The sequence below is a fragment of the Aptenodytes patagonicus genome, chromosome 10, assembly GCF_965638725.1.
Source record: "Aptenodytes patagonicus chromosome 10, bAptPat1.pri.cur, whole genome shotgun sequence".
Classification (NCBI taxonomy): Eukaryota; Metazoa; Chordata; class Aves; order Sphenisciformes; family Spheniscidae; genus Aptenodytes; species Aptenodytes patagonicus.
The window spans coordinates 14,051,022-14,070,701 of record NC_134958.1 but is presented as its reverse complement, the minus strand read 5'-3'; the positions used below and the strand labels follow the sequence as shown (position 1 = coordinate 14,070,701).

Here is a 19,680-nt window from a genome sequence, read left to right as displayed (position 1 = left end):
AGAACATAACACACCACGTGCTCATCTCGTGCATGTGTCAATCATGTTTGCTAATGTGGGGGAGGTTGTTTCCATTTTGCATCCAAACACTGCAAACTCAGAAGCAATTCTTTCCTCAGGTCTTGCAGAAAGTCTTACAAACAATTTAGTACTGTCAACAGGCATGAGACCCAGTGCGTTATGTCCACAAACTTGTGCCATAAGAAAGTCATACTCCAACATACTAAGGGTGGTGTGGTTTTTTTTAAATATCTCTCTTTACCAACACACACACATATTAGCCTATATTGATACAAGCATGTGAAAATAAGGCATCTGTTCTGAAAGCATTAGACTCCCCAAAATCCCGCACTTAAAATTGTCTAAAGAGTCTTAATCTTTCTCAATACTGCCTGCTTACCCTTGATAAGTTAAAAACTCATAATTCACGTGAAGCAGAAAGATCCACTTCTTGTGACCTTATTGTTACACTGACAGTGATACCTGTTGAGACAGATACCTAGAGTTGGTGAGAGTATTTGCGAAGCCAGAGAGTTTAAAAAACATAGTCAGAAGTGATTACTTGTACAAAAACCTGTGGTTCAGAGTACTGTATTCACTATTCATCATTCTCCTGCCTCAAAGTTCCAGTGACCCATTGAAGGAACATGAATTACTAACTTCAAACGAGCAACATCAATAATAATAATAATAAACAAAAAATCAAGCTGTCAACAATTTATAAATAAACTGCATACTGAAAATTAACTTGTTTCTAAGTAAAAACTTATGCAACTACTCCACACAATCAAAAAGTCCATTTGTTTATGTGCAGTTCTAAGTGGAAAAGCAGAAAAATGCATTGCAATTGCTCCTACAAGAGACGACAAATGAGATTTCTGACTCCTTATCCAGTCTGTTCCAAACCTTTCCCATGACAGTTCAGTTCTGACCCCACTGACTTTAGTTTTCGTCTTCATTACTAAGATTCTCCATAGTTATGAAACCCCGTCATACCACAGTTGGGATCTAAACTCCATTGCTTGCTGTGATGCTTTTTGCTGTCTCCACATTGCATTTTTATTTCTTTGTACCACTTACTTTTTGCATACAATAAAGGTCAATGGTTTAAAGCAACACCCTAGTGCTTTTAATTTTCATCAAGCAGAAGAAAAAAATGTTTTAAGAAAACATTTTAACTAATATGCCAAATTTATGAAATAATGACTATACTGGAAAGTTAGAAATCTTTTTTAAAATTAAATATAAAATATAGTTATTTTCTTTACTTGGTATTAAAATACCAAGAACGTGAACATTGTACTTCTCTGAATATATGCCTTGTATCATCATGGTACAAACCCATTTTTAATGGAAAAAGCAATGAAGAAGTATGTCATGGATACTGAGCTAAAAGACATATAAGTGAACAGATTTAGTTTAAAAACATCTTTATGTCAAAAACCCGAAAACTCCCACCTTCAGCTTTTAACCCATGCAGAAGATGACGTGTTCAAGAAAGAACAACATTTGACAGAAGCCTTCTAAGAATTTAAGTAGAACCAAAAGAAAATCCAAATAAACAGTAAGAAAATAGAAATAGTATAGAGCTCCAAAAATCTGGCAACTAGCAGCAGAAAATGTAAATATTGCATGGTACTATTTTTAAGTAAGAACATATTTTCCAATGATGAAATTTAAATTGGAATATGTCCACAAAAAAAATAAATGGAGAAATTGTTGGAGCCAATTTATTATTGTGCCATTAGTGTAGAACATCGAGTGTATTCTAAAAATATGAGTGACTTGAGTTGTCATCTCTTATATGCACATATGAAACACAGTAAAATTTGGAAAAGCTCACTGAGCATTACTCTTCATTTCACTACGGTTCAATTTATCATTGTCACGTAACAGACGTGAGTAAAAACATTTAAAAATGGTAACTTTTAATTACTGGGATAAACACAGTTATATCTGGTTTGGGTGACTGACAAAACTGAAAGTCGATCTTTTAAGCCTCAAGGAAAGACAATGACAATATTCCAGTTATTAGTATTTTAGAGTGTTTTCACCACTCTTAAAAGCTGGAGTATTTTTCTCAACATAACTATCAATATATGTATTTAATTGATGACTAAAATCATAAAAAGCAGGTTAATCAAAGATCTTATTTTCTTGGTTTCAGTTGAGCTCCCTCCTAGACCTAGTGGACAGAGAGAGGGAGACAGAGGAGCAGAGGAAGCGTTAGAAGAATTATACAGTTGTTCTCACAAATTCTCTACTACTTTTCTAGTGCTTGAGCTTTTGCTGTCTAGATTCCAGCCAATTCAACATACCCATTGAGATGTGGTTTGTTTAATGCTTTCAGGTGCGCTCTCTACTGCTATCTGCAACGTTTCAGTCGTTCCCAAGATGACTTTGCCTAGAGCTTGATGTTCCACCTTCTTAGACTCATGCAACCTTTTTCATCATTTTGCTGGTAGGTTCTGGGTTTTCAAACTTAACTGTGATACCTAACATTCCTTTTTTTTAAAACATTCTTCAAAGATTTCACTAAATCCATTTATTAACTGATCAAGAGTCGTCGTCTTCTTTTTTGTAGCAGCAGTTTGAAATATTAAGGCTAGCTCTTTCAGTGCTGTTGTCAGCTGAGTAGACTCATAAACACATTAAAGAACAGAAATATCTGGGTCAGTTTGGAGTGTCAAAACTGATGGTGCTGTAGATGGAGTAGGTTTTCTTGTCATTGCAACGTTTTCTAGGTTTTTTTTGCTTTTTAGCATGTTTCCTCTATACTTTTAACCAAAGAGCATCAATGGTATCATTAAGAGTGGGTGCGACGGCTGAATGCTGAGCTGGCGTGCCCTGCGTGGGCACATTTCGCATTACTTGCTGCAGAATGTCCACGAGGCTCTTCAGGGTTTCTTCTTCTTTAGCTGCTTCTGTCCTAGACAGAGTTGTTTGAGACGCTGCAAAAGATTATTAAACAGCTTTTAAGTTGTGTGTTCATGCAAATGTCAGATGTACATTTGCTACTGTCACCCTTGAGTCAACATCACAAATAACATAAACTTTAGTACAAATGCACTTTTGCTAGAATAATTATAATCTTCATATTTACAGAAAATCCATTCGTTTTGCCATACTAGATGGTAGCCCTGCTTTCTTGAATGGATGAATAATGCAGTGAATTCTCCAGTTCACTCTGCCTCTGCAGTGAAATGGAGATTTTTCCACGCCGCTCTTGAAAGCCGCAGCGTTTATGCCCTAATGAGCATGGGAAATGTGCATGGCATGCCTTCCTTAAGAGTTTAGTGGTTTGAAAAAGGTCCTACTGCTTAGCTGTAGGATCCACAGCTGAACTGTGGATCGTTGCTGTGCAGGGGAAAAGTTCTTACCGTGGACTATAGCACCGACTGTGCCTACAGCTGAAACCTCAGTAGATGAGGATGGATGATGCACCATCATCTGTCAAACTTTAATCACATCAGGACTTCCAGCTCATTGAAGTGATAATATTCATCGCCAGATTACCACACTGAATTTTTTAAGTTCAAATTAAGACAAACTACAGTAAAAAAACTGGGGTGGAAGGAGACAACTTTAATCAAAACATTATGCCTAGAGAGGCCTGGAAACTCAAAGTTAAGGCTACTATTTTTAGTAAAGAAGCAATCAAACCAGGCCAAGAAAAAAACCCCCAGTATATTCATGAATATATTCTTTACAATACTCACAACTCATAAATTTGCTTCTCCTCTAGATGCACTATGTGGGGGAGAACATAGGCTTTTTCAAGTTTAAAAATGTCAAAATCCAACTTGCAAATGAACACTTTCAAATGAACATTTTAATTTACACTTTGCTTTCCTGCTTTTTTCCTTGGAAAAAAATTACAGCAGGTAGATTCTAAATAGCTATCCGGTCTGCATGCTGAAAATGCAAGAAATGTATGTACAAACTTCCACACGTGTAAAACTTTGAATATGAATTAATGTACATTCAGGCCTAAAAGCATCACATAAGGCCAGTGGCCCTACATGTATACAGTATATTCTTTTATCATTAGACTTAGTATTTCTGAACAGTACAGAACAACTAAGAAAGTACAACTTTTGAAGAGTACTGTACAACTACGAAAAAGTAATGTGCATTCTTTAAAATAACTGGCATCTCAGAAGCAAAGTTTCTCCACCCAGAGCTATTCTAAAATACTGAACCAAGTTGGTCATCACTAACAGCTACAATAAAAAGTCATAAAATTCACGGCATATCATAAACTTTTGAAAAACACGGAAACCACATTATTATGTTTAAAAAACATGAAATCAGAAAAGAACGTTATGATTATTGTTCCTATGTCATCATTAAAATCCTAGCACTGGAATAGTGTGACATATCAAAACTAAGTGACATATTATAAAAACTGCCACTTCGTGAAATTAATCCTCTTCACTAGGAATAAATAAGCGTCTTTATGATGGGTTCTACCTTGCAAATTTTAAAATTAAATTCATGCACGTCTTTCCATACTGGGAACCTATTAGGATTCCCTTTTGTCCCCCTTGACATTGGTCCCATAAAAATCAACAGGAAAGCTTCCTAATAGTTTCAAGAGCAGAAGAATTTGGCTTATCATATACACAGTAGCACCAAAACAGTGAGTAATTAATGAAAAAAGTCTTTGGCTTTAAGGCAAAGGAAAAAGAAATGAGACGTATTACACTGATGAAAAGTGCACCAGAATGTGGCTAATCGTATCTATCTGGGATGAGGAAGATCCTTCTGTTTAAAGAATCTCTCACACTCGGTGAGCACAAATACAAATAAACACATCTATGTTCCAAAGTCCCCTCATTAAAATTACCTCTACACGTTTCGCATTCCTGAAATTATGCTGCAACGCTAAAAGAAAGAAAAATTTTTAGAAACATAATCAGTCACTCAGCACAAACACAAACAATGTGATCTGAATTTGATACATAGGCTTGAATTTGCTGTTCTCTGTACTTTATAATCTTCTGCTTTGAATAGAAGTTGCCATGTCATAAGCAGTTCTGGTAAAGGAAAGCTCTATTGTGAAAGAACAGAAGAGGGTGGTCTCTTTTTTACAGCTAGGTTTCTTTTTTTGCAATGAGTCCTCTGAAACTTGTACGGATTTTTTCTGAAACACAGATTCCCTTCCAAAGCTGGAATTTGCTTCAGAGGATCAGAACCTCTAAAAACAAAGAGAAAACGATGCTCCCACATAGCATCTTAATAAAGATACTATATTGAAGCATCCTATCTAGCGACTCAATACAGTCTAACCACCTCCAATGAAATGCTGTAAAGCCTTATTATTGACCTTCTAGAGATTATGACACATCTCCTTTCCCCGTGCCACACTGCCCTCATGATCCCCCAGGTACGTATTTGAAAGCGTTCAAGTGTTCACAGAAGTTCAGAGGTTTATTTGGGGGGGATTGAATTCCACCTTACATAATCATTTAATCTTAACAATTTCAGAGCGAGTTAGAAATAAAGCTAGTCGCAATTTGCCTGTATGACACTGCATGAGTACAGAAAATCTTACTGGTCCCTCCTGGGCAATACAAAAGAGCAGCTTTGGAAAAAATACATGAAAGGTAATATAAAAATGAGATCTGATCTTCCACTGCTAGATAAAGGAGCTATGCAAGTTTCCACCTCAGCTATTAAATAACTTGCACAGCAGACTAGGACTAGTGAAATACCAGCATGCGTTTGTACAACCGCTTCTGTGGTGTGTGTGATCATTACAATGGCTATGTTACTACCCAGGTTAATTTTAAAATTGCACTTCAGTAAGTCTCCAAAATTAAAAGGACACACAAAGGGAACAATGTCAAAGACAATACTGAACCTTGAAGCTTAATAGTAAGGCTGTGTTGCAGTAACTGCTCAACCTAAAATACTTCAAATTGTTTCCTAATTCTATGTTTTTCTGAGAGACAGACAATGTAAAATAGTAAGAATTTCACAGTTAAAGCCTTCATGGTTAATCAGGAACCAAAAGCTAGGAAACAGAGCTGCAAACAAAACTAACCATTATAAAATCAAATTAAAACGTTACACAAACATTTATTTGCTAAAAAGGGTGTGTGATTTTTTTGCTGAAAGAATGCAAATAAACTTCTGGCTTTCTCCTGTTTTTCGTGAGGCTTCACAATACCTCCACATGTATGGAATAAGTAAGATTCGACAACTTTTTCAGCTAAAACTTTATTTACAGAACAGCATCCACACAACAAATCATGTTTGGAGCAAGGCTGAAACCACAAAAGAAAAAAAATTTGACATTTGACGACAAAGAGCTTTCATCACATGATCAGTTCTCTAACAAGTGAGGTTTTACAGAGACTTTCAGGCAGTGCTTTCAATAGCATGAAGTTTTCTAATTTCAGAATTTAGATGAACAATCTTAATGACTAAAAATTAACCTGAGAAAAGGGGGAAAAAATTACAGCTACACTCCTATTCAAGCAATGGGAGAATTTGAAAATTAAGGGATCTCAAAGGGTTTACAGTGGAGACAGTAAACCGATTAATCCATTTTGTCTGTGGAATTACAAAAAAACCCATCCCCAAACCCACACTGTAATCCAGAAGATGGAAAGCCTCTCTGATTACTACACTGCGATTTGTCATCTCTGGAGGACAGATGCAAATTGGAAAGAGAGGGAAAGGACCAGGGCTGTCAAGAAAAATATTGATTTGTACTCAGCCGTCTTCTTTAAAATTTCCTCCAAACTTCCCCAGAAAGCAATTCATGCAGGAGCAGAAGGTCCATCAGCTGTGACTTGACATTGCATCCTCTTGCCCGTAGGCTCGCCAGAAAGGCCTTCCATCCACTGAAATGGCAGTTACCGTCCCACAAAAGATGCTGACGGACTACATGCTGTCAGCTGGGAACTCAAAGGCATAGCTATCATATGGACTGATTTCTTAAATGTGTAAAGAAAAAAGATATGTCCCCTCCTCTATATCCACAGAAAACATTTATAAATGCTACCATCAAGTAAACTGCCAACAGAATGGAAATATTATAAACTTTGGTGGCATCTGCAAGTGCCTTCTGCTCCTTCCAAATGTTCCTTCTGCCTCAGTTAGCAACAGCCCTACACTTCTACTACGCTGGGAACAGTATATGTAAACGAGGAAAGGTTTCAGGTAATAGATGCCCTTTAACAGGTTTATCTTGCGTTGCCTTGAGGTATGAATAGTGTTTTAACAGTCTATTCAGGTAGAAGTTCATGGAGACAATGTAAAAGTTTTATTACTATACAAGAGTCAAAGCCTAGTATTATTTTTATTTCTGTAAAATTTTCTATAATGGCTAAATATTTAAAATATATATTCTGTAAAAAGGTACATAGAAAACTGTGTGAAAAAGCCATAGATTTACTCTAGTTCAATCTCTGAGCAAGAACATATAGTTTTTTGGTCTTCTCTAACAAGCCATTGCTCAGCAAACAATCAAAGGGAAAAAGGTGTTTTATGCAGCATGACTAACACGAGCAACAGCTTCCCGCAGGCGCACGTACAATTAACCACCAGGCAGAGTCCTCTGTACAAACAGAAATACTGAATCTCTTCTGTGCCTGCTCCTTCCGAAGGTTAAAGAGTGATACGCTATGGAAGAACATGAGGTCCGACTGGAATAAATTCACGAGCTTTCCCCAGGTTGGTAACAGCGGTCATCGACGCATTCCCCCCTCCTCGACTGCCCTTGCTAGCCCGCACCAGCAGTGTATGGCCACGCAGCCGGCTGCAGGCAGCCTCACGCTCCTGGGCTCTCCGTCCTGCTCGCTCACTTTCAGACACATGCTGAACTCCAAGTGACACATCTGACAACATCACTCTTGATAAAGTCTTGATTTAAGCAAGAAGAGGAGTCTTCATGTAAGTTACCATTTCCACCACCAAGACTAATGCTCTATTACTAAGCAAATGCCTGCGGTTTGGGTCATAATCAAATACTTTCAGTGAAACAAATGACAAGCTTTGAAATGACAGAATACTTTGAAGAAACAGGTAGAAAATGCAACGAAGAAAATGAAATTTTAAAGCAACATTAGTCACGGGAGATAATGACTGTGGGGAGAAGATGGGCCAGTCACTTTGCGCTCGGCCTCGCTTGGTGGCAGAAAAGCTCAAGCATTCACACCAGATTGCTACTTTAAGCGCTGCAGAAGAGCTATTTCAGCTTGCCACTTCCCTAAATACGTGAACATTATGTTCCTCTAGGCCCCTCATGATGTGATGGAGTAACAACCCTTAACCTATAACTGACACGACATAAATATATTTTTATACGCACACAGAAGCTACGCGGCTTCTAGCCACTTACAGCCACCTTTTAAAAAGAAGTATTAGGAAGCACTGAAAAGAATATATCTCATGCCACTAGCTTCGGTAGTATAATGATAGCCCCGCTAACATTTTTTTTGGTATTCAGCATTTTAATTTGGGGAGGAATTATGTATGTAGCTAAGCAGGTCAGCATCCCCTTTATGGATAATTCTAACACTTCCTATCTGTTTTTACATGCTCGGCACCATGAATAAAGCACAGCACAAACCATGACGGTTCCTGGGAAGTAAATAGGCATGTGAGCCCAGGGCCAGGCTACACAATACACGGGTGACCGCCCGCGGAAGGGGCCACTGCAGCCCCGGCCCCTTTGTTAAGGCCCTGCATCGCCCTCGGGAAAACCTCAGACCGGCGGGATTTCGGGTAAAAAAAGAGGAAAAAAACCCCGAACGAACCAGCACCTCCCGCCCCGGGCAGCTCGGTGCTGGGAAACACATCGCTGACTCACCGCCGGGCGGCCCCGGCCCCGGCCCCGGCCCCGCGGCCGCCGGCAGCGCCAGCGCCGCCCGCCGGCCCCCCGCCCCCGCCCAGCGGCCCCGCCGCCGGTCCCGCCGGGCCTCCCCTTCCCAGGCAGGGAGCTGGGGAACGAACCGCCTCTACCGGCCGCCGGACCCGCGCAGGGCACGGCGGGCACGGCGGGCACGGCCAGCCTCGCCCCTCGGGCCGGAGGACGCGGGCATGCCTGAGCCGTATGCTGAAAAAAGGAATGAAGTCCGTGTGAATGGTGGTGCTCTGGGGGCTCTCTACTTTCACATGTGAAACACCGTAAAACCGAACCAGTTTTAGGAGCCAAATACGAAATTACTGCAATCACAACTCGCCGCTGTTAGGGTGGAGAAACAGGCAGCTGTAGGCAGGATGCATGACCAGCAATAAATGACTGCTGCCACCCTACCTGCGGTGCCTACCGCCGCCGTGCCCTTCAGAAACACCCCAGGCCAACCACCTGCGGGCCTTCCTGACCCCGGGGTACTTTTTATTGTGCTTTGGCAGGGACTTTGGTCAAGGGGTCAAAATAACCCTGCTAGCTGTAGGCAAGCAGTGCATTTTAATAAAACAGTTGGCTGCTTTAAAGCTTTACATCAGAACAGTCTTTCCAGCAGTCCCAGCGCCTGACAGCACAGAGGTGCTGCATTTAGGGCGTGCAGGGGGAGCCACGTCCCAGCACTACGTGCTAGGGGTGTGATGGGCGAGAAGGGGGACCCGACGCCAGCTTTGTGCTGCAGCCTCTGCCATGGATGAAATCATCCAGGACCCGGCTCTCCAAAGAAATCAGCTGAATTGTGGAGTACAAGATCGACGAGGAAGCGAAGAGGCAGAGAGGTCCATGCACGCACCCACGCCTGACCCCCTGTCCGAGGGAGTGATGGTAGCATTAGTTGGTCACACCATGATTTACTTCTCTCTTGATTGCAAGTATGTTAAAAGAATCAAATTATATCGCCCATCATTAGCTACTGCTTTTAAAGTGATTGTTCTGGTTAACATTTCCTTTAGGAAATAAGGGTGAATTAGAGGTGGCTGCAACCTATATCAAATTGAGAATGATTTAGTGCAGCAATAATCCAGCTATTAGCCCTTATCCACAGCTGCTTGCTAAGGAAGATCCTGAAAGAATTTTGAACTAACAAGTGGCAGTAAGAAGAGTCTGGGATTGCTTGTTCCGACTATTGCTAGCAATATTCCCCCGGTTAAATAAAATAACACATCTGAAACGGTTAAATAAGATAATGGTACTGAATGGTTACGTAAGATAATGCATCTGAAATAGGAGGAATAAATTCCTTATCATTTAAACGTGTCAGAGAAACAAGCTTCACACAGAGTGCCCTGGAGCATTTTTCTTTACAGACCACCGACACCAAGTTATCACCTTTCAGAGAGAGACTGCATTAGTACGCTTTAATAAAAAGGTCTCCACTCTTCCTGTGACCTTCGTAAAGAAGCCACACCACTCTGTCCAACTTTAATGGCATTTTTCATCACCTGTGGCGTGACACAATGGACAGCAATAGGAAAGGACAGAAATACAAGAAAATTATGTGAAGGGGAAAAAACCCATGACATCATGAAAATTAGACATCAGAATTTCACTATTGCAATGGGAGAGAAGGCATCCAAAAGGGGTTAAAAGTAAGCTTTCTACTGGATAGTCTCAGAAAGTTTGGTCCAGAGGAGTTAGTGCATCACAGGAATGTCCGTTCCTCGAGAAGTAATAACTGCAGCGGAGTCCTTCAGCCAGGCTTGCGCTGCCTACAGAAAAATGAACTGCGAGCATTTGTATTTAAAGAACAGCAGGAATAAAATCTGGGAGACATTAGCAGCAACTGACAGATAAAAGCAGTCTGTGGGTACTGGAAAAGACGTAATCTGCACTGAAACCTGGCTGTGCAGGCGCAGTGACTGAATGCTCGGCTTCTCCCACTGTGGAGCTATTTCTGGGCTTGGAAAGAAATCCTCTAGAGGGAGTCAGAAAATTGTTTAAAGGATTTTTTTCCCCTTTCAGCCTGATAGTATCAAAAGACCAAGGGACCATGAGCCATTCCACAAAGAAAAATAGTAATTAAAGAACTTCGCTTCATTAAATGAGGAATATTTAGAGCACAGCAGAGGCGAAAGGCTCATAGAGCAAACAGAAACGCACACAGAGAGGCACGGGCGCTGGTGCAGCGAACTGCAGACCAAAGGGGAATCTGCCTCCCCAGGGAACTTCAAAGAAAGACATTTTCACCTGTCAAAGAGAGTTTTGGAAATAAAATCCATGCAAGCCAGAAGAGCTTTAGGGATGAAAGGCTTGCAGTGACAGTGCCAGGGTGAGAGTAGCCAGAGCAAAGCGAGGGTGTGGGAGGCAGAGGGTCAGCCCGCCAAGGTCAGGGCTGTCAGCCGGCAGAGCTGAAGAGATGCCGTTTCAGAGCTGTGTGCATCAGCACTTCCAAGTTCCTGGTTCAGCCACCAGATACAGAAGTCTAGTAAATATTTAATTAGATAGCAGTATGGCCAACATAGCATCACTGTTTGTTCAGGGAAGTATTTTAAATAATTTTAAATTGGAAAGTTATTTTAGGCCCTTTAAAAATTACAGCCATTGTAAATCACTGGGGGAAATGCAGTCTCGTTTTTTTCCCCAAAAGTTATGAACAGTTTCATTATATCCAGAAATTATTATCCACAGTTTGACAGGACACTTTTAACCTATTACAAAATTTATGGTCGCGATTTCAATAACACTCTGTAGCTGTTTAACTTTATGTATGTGAGGAGTCCCACAAAAATCAATGGAAATGCATGTGTGAAAATGGGATTTCTGTTTCAGGAAAATGCTAGATTTTGTTTTGGTTTTGGGGAAAAAAAATTTGACTCAGGATGAAAAGTTGATACTGCAAAACTAACAAAATGGAAAACACATGGGAAAAGGAAAGTTTTCTTTTAGAGCTTCAGAACAAGTTTACTAGAACATTTCTTTCACCTTGATGTCTGCATTTCAAAACAGAGGAGAAAAGAGAGTGGCCCAGCTACCAGTCTGCAGCATCCGAGGCACCACTGTTGCAAGGGTGGTCCTGTGCTGGGACCAGGGGAAACGGCTGGCACTGGCAGCCGTCACGTACCCCCTGCGAACACCGGGGCAGTAACTCCTGCAAGCCAGCGCCGCACCCACAGGGAAGGAAACACTTCAGAGTAGCTGTGACCAAACAGCAATTCCCTGTGGCCAGCAGAGCTGTTCCAAATGCGGCACCTGGCTGGAACTGCTGAAATAAGAACCACATCAGAATATTGAAAATAATAACTTCTGAAGCCTGAAAGTCAAACAAGACCCTTTACGCTATCAAATATAAAATGAGGTGGGAAAGGCAAACCAAAACATGATTTCAATTTTTGAAGATTTTACTTTTTTCCCCAAACGTTACTGAAACATCAACACATTCATTTTAAAAAACAGATGCTGTGATAGGAAACTTCTATCCAAACATTTCTGCCCATTCCAGTTTAGTCCCTAAACCAAATCAGTGAGAACTTGATCCTGAGAGGTTCCTCTACCAGCAAAGCAGTTGGAGAGAACATGACATCCACTCCAGACAAAAGACTTCGGACTTTTTACTGCATTCCTCTCAAAATAAAATTTCTTTTTGTTGAGAGAGCTGGCAGCTCAGCCTCTGGCCTACCTTTCAGTTAGTTAAAATACAGCTAATTTAGAAATGTAGGCTCATCCCTTTAAAACAAGTCTCACTAGGAGATGAATCAGGCTTGACACTGCTGCCAGGTGGCAGCAGCAGACGGAGTACAGCAGTACTCCCAAGGGATGGCAGTACTTACGCAGGGTTTATAGAATTGGAAAACAGAAGGAAAGGGCTAACTTTGATATTTAATGCTGGCAACGCCACACCTGGGGCTGCAGGTTGTCCCATTACTTCTGCACGCAAAGAGAAGTAAGCTGAGGGACTGGACTATTGCAGTGGAACTCCCATCCTCTTGTTCCTCCCCGTAGGCATACAGAGAACCCCCTAACACCATGCAGCTGTTTCCCCTGCACCCATCAAATCCCCCAGCTCCAGAAGGGGAGGTTTCTTGTATTGCATGGTTTGCAGGAGTGGAATCTGATTCAGAAATGACTTCCCAGGAACAATCCATGTGTCTCTCTCCATGGCTTTTCGACCTCTACCCGGTGAATGCTCAGCTGCTAGAAGTGATGAGCCAGACAAAGGAGTTGCCAGGTTCTTCTGTGTGACAGCTCAGCACACACCTTTGCTGCTGGCATGGTGCAGGCCGCAGGGAGCTCCCCTAGGAACAGCTGTGCTCAGAGCCCCTGCCCTCACCCACCAAAGATGCCCTTCCCTGGTCATCACCAGTCAAGACAGCCCCGACAATACTGATTCTGCATGTTATTCTGACTTTTTACTTTTTTTTGACTAAGGAACACTTGAAACAATCTCTGGATTGCTGCCAAGCATGCTTTGTCCTTGAAATCTACAGGCCCCTATTCCCTCAAACAAAAAACCCAAACCAAACAAACACCACCACCACCCCTAAAGCCCCCCAAAACCAAACAAAATCTACACCCACTTTTTACTAAAGCATCTTGTTCCAACTCCTCAGTTTCCTCTTGTTTAAGGGGAAGAATATGATGATGCCTCTTACAAAACACATCCCACCTTTGTAATACTGTATTATTAGCAAAAGTAAGGGTTTGTCTATGCACAGATTTTGTACCAATACAACTAACTACATTTGTTTGGAAACAAATACAGTTAACTCACAAAACTTGCTAGTATCAGTATAATTATATTAGTATAAACTTAATGATATAGTTCATGAAATCACTTAACTACTATGCTTAAATGCATGCATAATTGTGCTTAAACCAGCTCTAAATTTGACAAACATATGTCTGACATTTTTAAAGTGCTAGTAAAGAGTATGTTCAAATGAACCCCTTAGAGATCTCAAATCTAAATTAGGAATCTGAGATAACAGGAACACAGAGATGGCATTAAGTTCCAGAAAATACGTTCAGGCCTCAAGCCTAACAATTTGCCTATACTTGAAATTTCTCGCAGCTCTGCTTGCTCTTTGGTGTTACAAAGTATTCTGTGTTGATAAACAGAAGAATTTGTTAGGAAACAACTGGTATTTAGAAGCTCTTAGGAAATAGGTTTACTGGGACACAGAGGGAGTTCACAGGCAGTCAGTCACCCCCAACAGCTGTTGTGCCTCTGCCAGACTCTCCACTGGTATGTTCTACCTAACCCTTAGAATTAATTTTCTCTTTTCTCCCCCTGCTGCTTGACTATGCTGGTGACTGCTACTAACAAAGCTGCTAATGTCTCTGAATTCCTGGCCAATCTACGCCAAAGGAACAATGGTACAAAATACACTCTTGGAGAGCCTGCTTTGGCCAAAACAGAGATAAAAAGTGGAAGAATGCAGTAAAGGTTCCATAAAGTGTGACAGGAGAGAGGACAGAAAAACGGCCACTACCTGGCAGGGCTGACAAAGCCAAGGTTTTCCTGAATAACGTGTTGGTTAGCAACGTGTTAGCTCAGCAAGTGTGCTGTAGCCTGCATGTATCTCATGGCCCTTTTCTTCTCAAAAAAAACTGACTTGATACATTCCCGGAGTTAGGAACCCCTCAGTCACCTCGTGGTGGTCAGAGAGGCTGGGAAAAACATTGGACAAAACACTCTCTCTTGAAAGTGGGTTTTGAGATCAACTGCGGAAAGCGAAAAGCCTGTGAGGTCCTCTGCTCGTTACCAGTGTGTGCCATTCTGGGCTCCTTGGTACAAGACAGACATGGGCTTGTCTTAGAGCAAGTCAAGTGCAGGGCCACAAAGATGATTAAGGGACTGGAGCATCTTTCATACAAGGAGAGGCTGAGAGAGCTGGGACTCTTAAGCCTGGAGAAGAGAAATCTCAGGGATCTTACCAGTGTGTATAAATACCTGATGGGAAGGAATGAAGACAAGGGAGCCAGACTGTTCTCACTAGTGCCCAGTGACAAGAGGCAACGGGCACAAATGTAAAAAAAAAAAAAAAAAAAGGAAGTGTCATCTCAACACAAGAAAACACTTTTTTTTTTCTTTTTTTTTTTTCTTTTTTTTTTTTTTTACTGTGAGGGTGGTCAGACATTGGAGCAGGTTGCTCAGAGAGGAGGTATAGTCTCCAAACCTGACTTGACATGGTCCTGGACAACCTGCTGTAGTTGACCCCGCCTCAGCAGGGGGCTTGGACTAGTTGATCTCAAGAGGTCCCTTCCAACTTAAATGATTCTGTGATATGAGTCCCATTGGTGAGTTTCATGCAATTCAGAAACTCCACTGAGAAAAAAAAGAAAAAAAAAAAAAAGAAAAAATCTCAAACTATGTCAAGTTCCTGTGCATTACTCAGACAAAAATAACCCAAGGGGGGACAAACACCTTCCGGTCAGCAGTGCTGGCTCCATTAGAGAAGCCCTGGTGATTTATCTGTCAATACCAAATTGGCTAGCTATGGACTTGCAGCTGGAGAGGAGGTAGTAGTGAATGCATATGAATGTTGTGGAGCCACAAAGCAAGACCTGCAACAGACAAAAGTCATTCTAGGCATCCTCAACTTCTCTTATTGCAGACCTACAGCACTTCCCAGTCAGGGTCAGCTGGCTAATCCCCAAACAGGCATTTGTCGCATGAACTTTTTCAATTAAAAAAAAAAAAAAATAATCAGAAAGAAGCATGTTCTTCTACATCAGTCCCTTTCTCAGCGTCACTGGGTCTAGATCTATTACCTATCTTCACACAAGCCTGCAGCAGCTGGCTTGAACTCACCAGTGTGAGGGATACAGTGCAGATGCACATCTCTCTTCCTCTTTACTAGGGCCTCTCTACTTAGGGGTGTGGGGGGGTAGTATCAAGGAAACTTATGGTATAAAACAAGAAGCATCACAGGGATTGCTCAGTTTGACATTAAGTCCCAAATTTCAATTACCCCTGATAGAACTTGTACGACACCCAACACAGTAATTGCCGGACACGTGGCCCACCTCCACCACAGTGAACCATGAGGTGGCTTACCAGAACAATGACTACCTGTTTCAAAATGTCACCAGGCTGTTTGGCTATACCATTACTTAAAATAGCTTAATCATAATGTAACTATACACTACAGGCACTCTGCTCTCTCAACAGTGGCAGAAATGCAAAATGCTGAACGCAAATACCAAGACCCTGAGATGGGTTTCAAATGTGGATGCACTCTAGGAACTCCTAGAGTTTTTTTATGCGTAGTACCTTCAGGAATGAGGATCTTAAACACCTGGAAGTCTTTGGACAGCACAAACAGCCTATAGAACAGGCATGCACAGCTAAAGGGAAGGTCAGTCTGCTCAAAGAAAATATTCCAAATTGATTCATTTGGGGGAAAGATTAAAAGCTTTGGTTTTTTTCCAGGTTGTGAATTCTCTTTACATACCCTAGAAACAAAAGGTGAAGTGTAACTAGTTATATTTTGTTTAAAAGGGGGAAAAAAAAAATTTCCTGCCTGCTGAGATCTTACATTGGATGCTGAGGTTTTCTCTCCCGTGGGGTATGCGTAGTCAGAATCTGAGAGAGATGGTAGCAAAATTTGCTCTGCAAAGGAAATTGCTTTACTACAGGTGGCTGGAAATTATCTGGTTTCTATTTATGTTCATTAACTCAAATACCTGGGGAGAAGTAATGTTGGCTGAGACTTCAAATCCTTGCCTTTTCAAGCCAGGGTCTCCAAAGCTGACAGTCCCCCATCTCTGGGTTATCCAGAGTCTCCCAACAGAAAAAAAAAAGTCTAAGCCATATTTCTGAAAAGATAAAGAGGATTTCTTTTCCATCCTGTTTTTTAGGCATCATGGAAAATATTTTTTTAAAAAATGACATTACAAACCACTTGTCCCCATTCTGCTATATTCTACAAGCAGGAACAGCAGCTTTTTGAGAAACACCCATAGAAATAATAGATCACAAAGGAATGAGAGAACTGGAAATAACAGAAACCATGAAGAAAAAGATTTTAGAAGGACCAAAAAAATTTCAAAATTTTTCTTCTTACCCAATTTCCCAGCCATGAGTTGTCGTCGTTCCCCAACCCCCCCAGTTCTAAGGTCTGCATCTTAACCAGCTAAAAGCTATTAAATAGTCAGAGAATTAGCTTTGGACCCATGTGTATATTAGAACATCTGAAGGGAAATTAGGCAAATAATCACTTTTTATTCAGAAGCCTAACTCAATTTTAATATTAGAAGAGTACTACTTCCAGTCCCACCAGTTTTCCCAGAATCTCCACCCCATTAAACTTGCTTGGCAAGATATTGACTGACAACACATTTCCCCAATGAAATGCAAGTTAAGAATCACTTGATCATCGGCATTCTTTGGCAGACTGTTCCCGAGAGTGTTTCACAGCCTGCTGAGGAGTCTAGGAGCTGATTAATGCTTCCTTAGGTATTACATATATCTGATCTATACTGGTAACTCCTTTTGGGGACATGAGGGTGCAAAGTCACATCTGGAGAAATCTTAATGTTCCACATAGATTGCTCAATCACTCTGTTCCTTCTTTTTGCTCCTATTTGAGTGCTATGGCTAGTCACTCCTGTCATTCTCAAATCTTTTGCATCTAGTATCTGCCTAAGATTAGTATCAGTGGAATAGTAAACTTTGTAGAAGGCGATTCTAAATAATATTACTTTTGGATTTTCTAACAATAACATTACAAAATAGCCAAGCCAGTTATTTCTGCTGAGGAACAACACCCCTGCAAATCACGGAGCACTGGTAAGAAGACATTTCAATACAAAAGCCTTAGTAACATACTTACATAAAATAATGTTAAATTTAAGACAGCCAGAAATGCCTTTCTTTTATGCAAATTTCATAGCATATGAATCCCTCCTGGTCCAAACTTGTGTACACTAAGGATTTTACCTTATTAATTACTTTCATTTCTTAAAATCAAGTATAGCTAGTAAAATGTATGCTGTGCTCTATGCACATAGCCCCTATGCAAAAGACAAAATAAAGTCTGCTTTGGGAATATATGTTTACTAAATGCATGGAAGATTAAAAAACTCTGTTTCTAGAAATCCAGAGATGCAGAATTCCAGAGCCAGAAACATAAGATAAGACCCTGGAAACTGCAGTGGATATGGCCAGAAAAATGTTAATGCTAACAAAGTGCTGCTATAACACATTTTTTTGTTGGGCGACAAGTTAAAATCACTTTAACACAGATGACATTCACCAGACAGTAACAGTCATCCACACAAAGAGAAGACTATTTTGTTGTTGTTTTTGGAATATCTGACTATGTATATTAGGCAATGGTTTATGGCCACACTGACAGCCAAGTCACATATACTTACCTTGAAGCAAGAATAAATGGGAAGGTTAAAAACACTGTGGCACTTCATGGCTGTTGTTTGAAAGACAGGCTGTTGTCTAGATACATATTTAAAGTTCATTCTTCTACCTTGAAAGAAAGGCTAAAATAGGCTAAAATGTATTCACTGCTATTAATGAACAAATAAGAAGCAGGTATAATTGTCACATCAAAAAAAGCTTCATAATGCAAGCTAGTGGTAGGTCAACCCAAAAACCAGTCCTTTCTATCAGCTTCACCAGATAAGTAATTGGCTTCTACTCTGCTACTCGCTATTACAGGATATTCCCTACAATTTCAGTTATGAAATAAAAAGACTATTGGACCTCAATAACCAGCAGCTAGTGGGATCCGCCTCCCTCATTTGAACACCTTCCCGGTGTTAACCTCGCAACAGCAGCACATTTTCCTTATCTCAAGGTTTGGTTCTTGCGAACTCTATCTTGGGGAGAGCAGGCAAGGAGAAGGGCAACGGTATGGCTGAAGCCCACTTGCAGCACCTTCTAAGCAGCGTGATTCCACAGGTCTGCACAACTGCAGTTACGTTCAGGTTGTTTTACTTGGTCTGCCTAATCAGTAGTCATCTTTTGATTATTGTTTGACGTTCTGAATGGGATGGCCTGGTTAATTCAAAGCCTGATTCCAAAGACTCCTTGATACATTACTGTGCTCACTGACCTTCACTTGCTCATGAGCCTACTGCATCTGAAGATGACATGGTCCAGTTTTGGTCATGGCGATACCAAGGATACGGACCCTGCTCCTTCTGCTCCACTTTCTCTCGACACAGCTCATTCCAGTCCTCCTCTGTAAATGATCTGGAAATCCTCAAACAGTTACTGGTCTCCTGCTGAAACGATGGTACCTGTGAAAACGCAAACCTGGGCTTTTCCTCATCCTGTTGTCTTCTACTCTCCATGTAGGATGGAAATCCCTAAAAGGTACTGGTATAGGCTAGCAACAGGGACTGTTTGACTTTAGGATTACCCCACTCAACTACAACTCACAGGGAACTGATTTGTCAAGAGGAGGCACACCCTGGAAAACGATGGCATCTTGCAGAGATCTGAGACTGGAGGTGATCAAAGAATCGTCAAAGAAACTGTGAAATTATAAAAGGGCAGGACAGATCCACTTAATCACTGCGGTGAGGTAGACTTGCCTGTATCAAAACCTCAATAAAACATTGAGGATCTGACTTGCCTAAACAGAGGGATTGCCAAGGAGATAAGAGGACAGCAACACTAAGGATCTCAAGAGCATTTCTTCCCCAATATCAACACGTTAACTGTCAATTAAAAACAATGGCTTTCTGTATATGTGATCAACTGTGCTGTAAATCTGTGGGTTCCCACCCACAGTCAGGCCTCAAGTCAGCTGCAGGAGAATTCTGTCAAAACAGGATTAGAGAAGAGGTGGCCAGAA

At 41.1% G+C, this 19,680-nt stretch overlaps 1 long non-coding RNA gene across 1 annotated transcript in view; it reads right to left on the bottom strand.

The window, feature by feature from the left end:
- Positions 1-1,714: 1,714 nt before the first annotated feature.
- LOC143164980 (uncharacterized) overlaps positions 1,715-19,680 on the bottom strand; it is a 32,812-nt gene continuing 14,846 nt past the window's right edge. The window contains exon 6 of the long non-coding RNA XR_012996172.1: positions 1,715-2,951. This is a non-coding gene — a long non-coding RNA (uncharacterized LOC143164980). The remainder of the gene's footprint in view (positions 2,952-19,680) is intronic.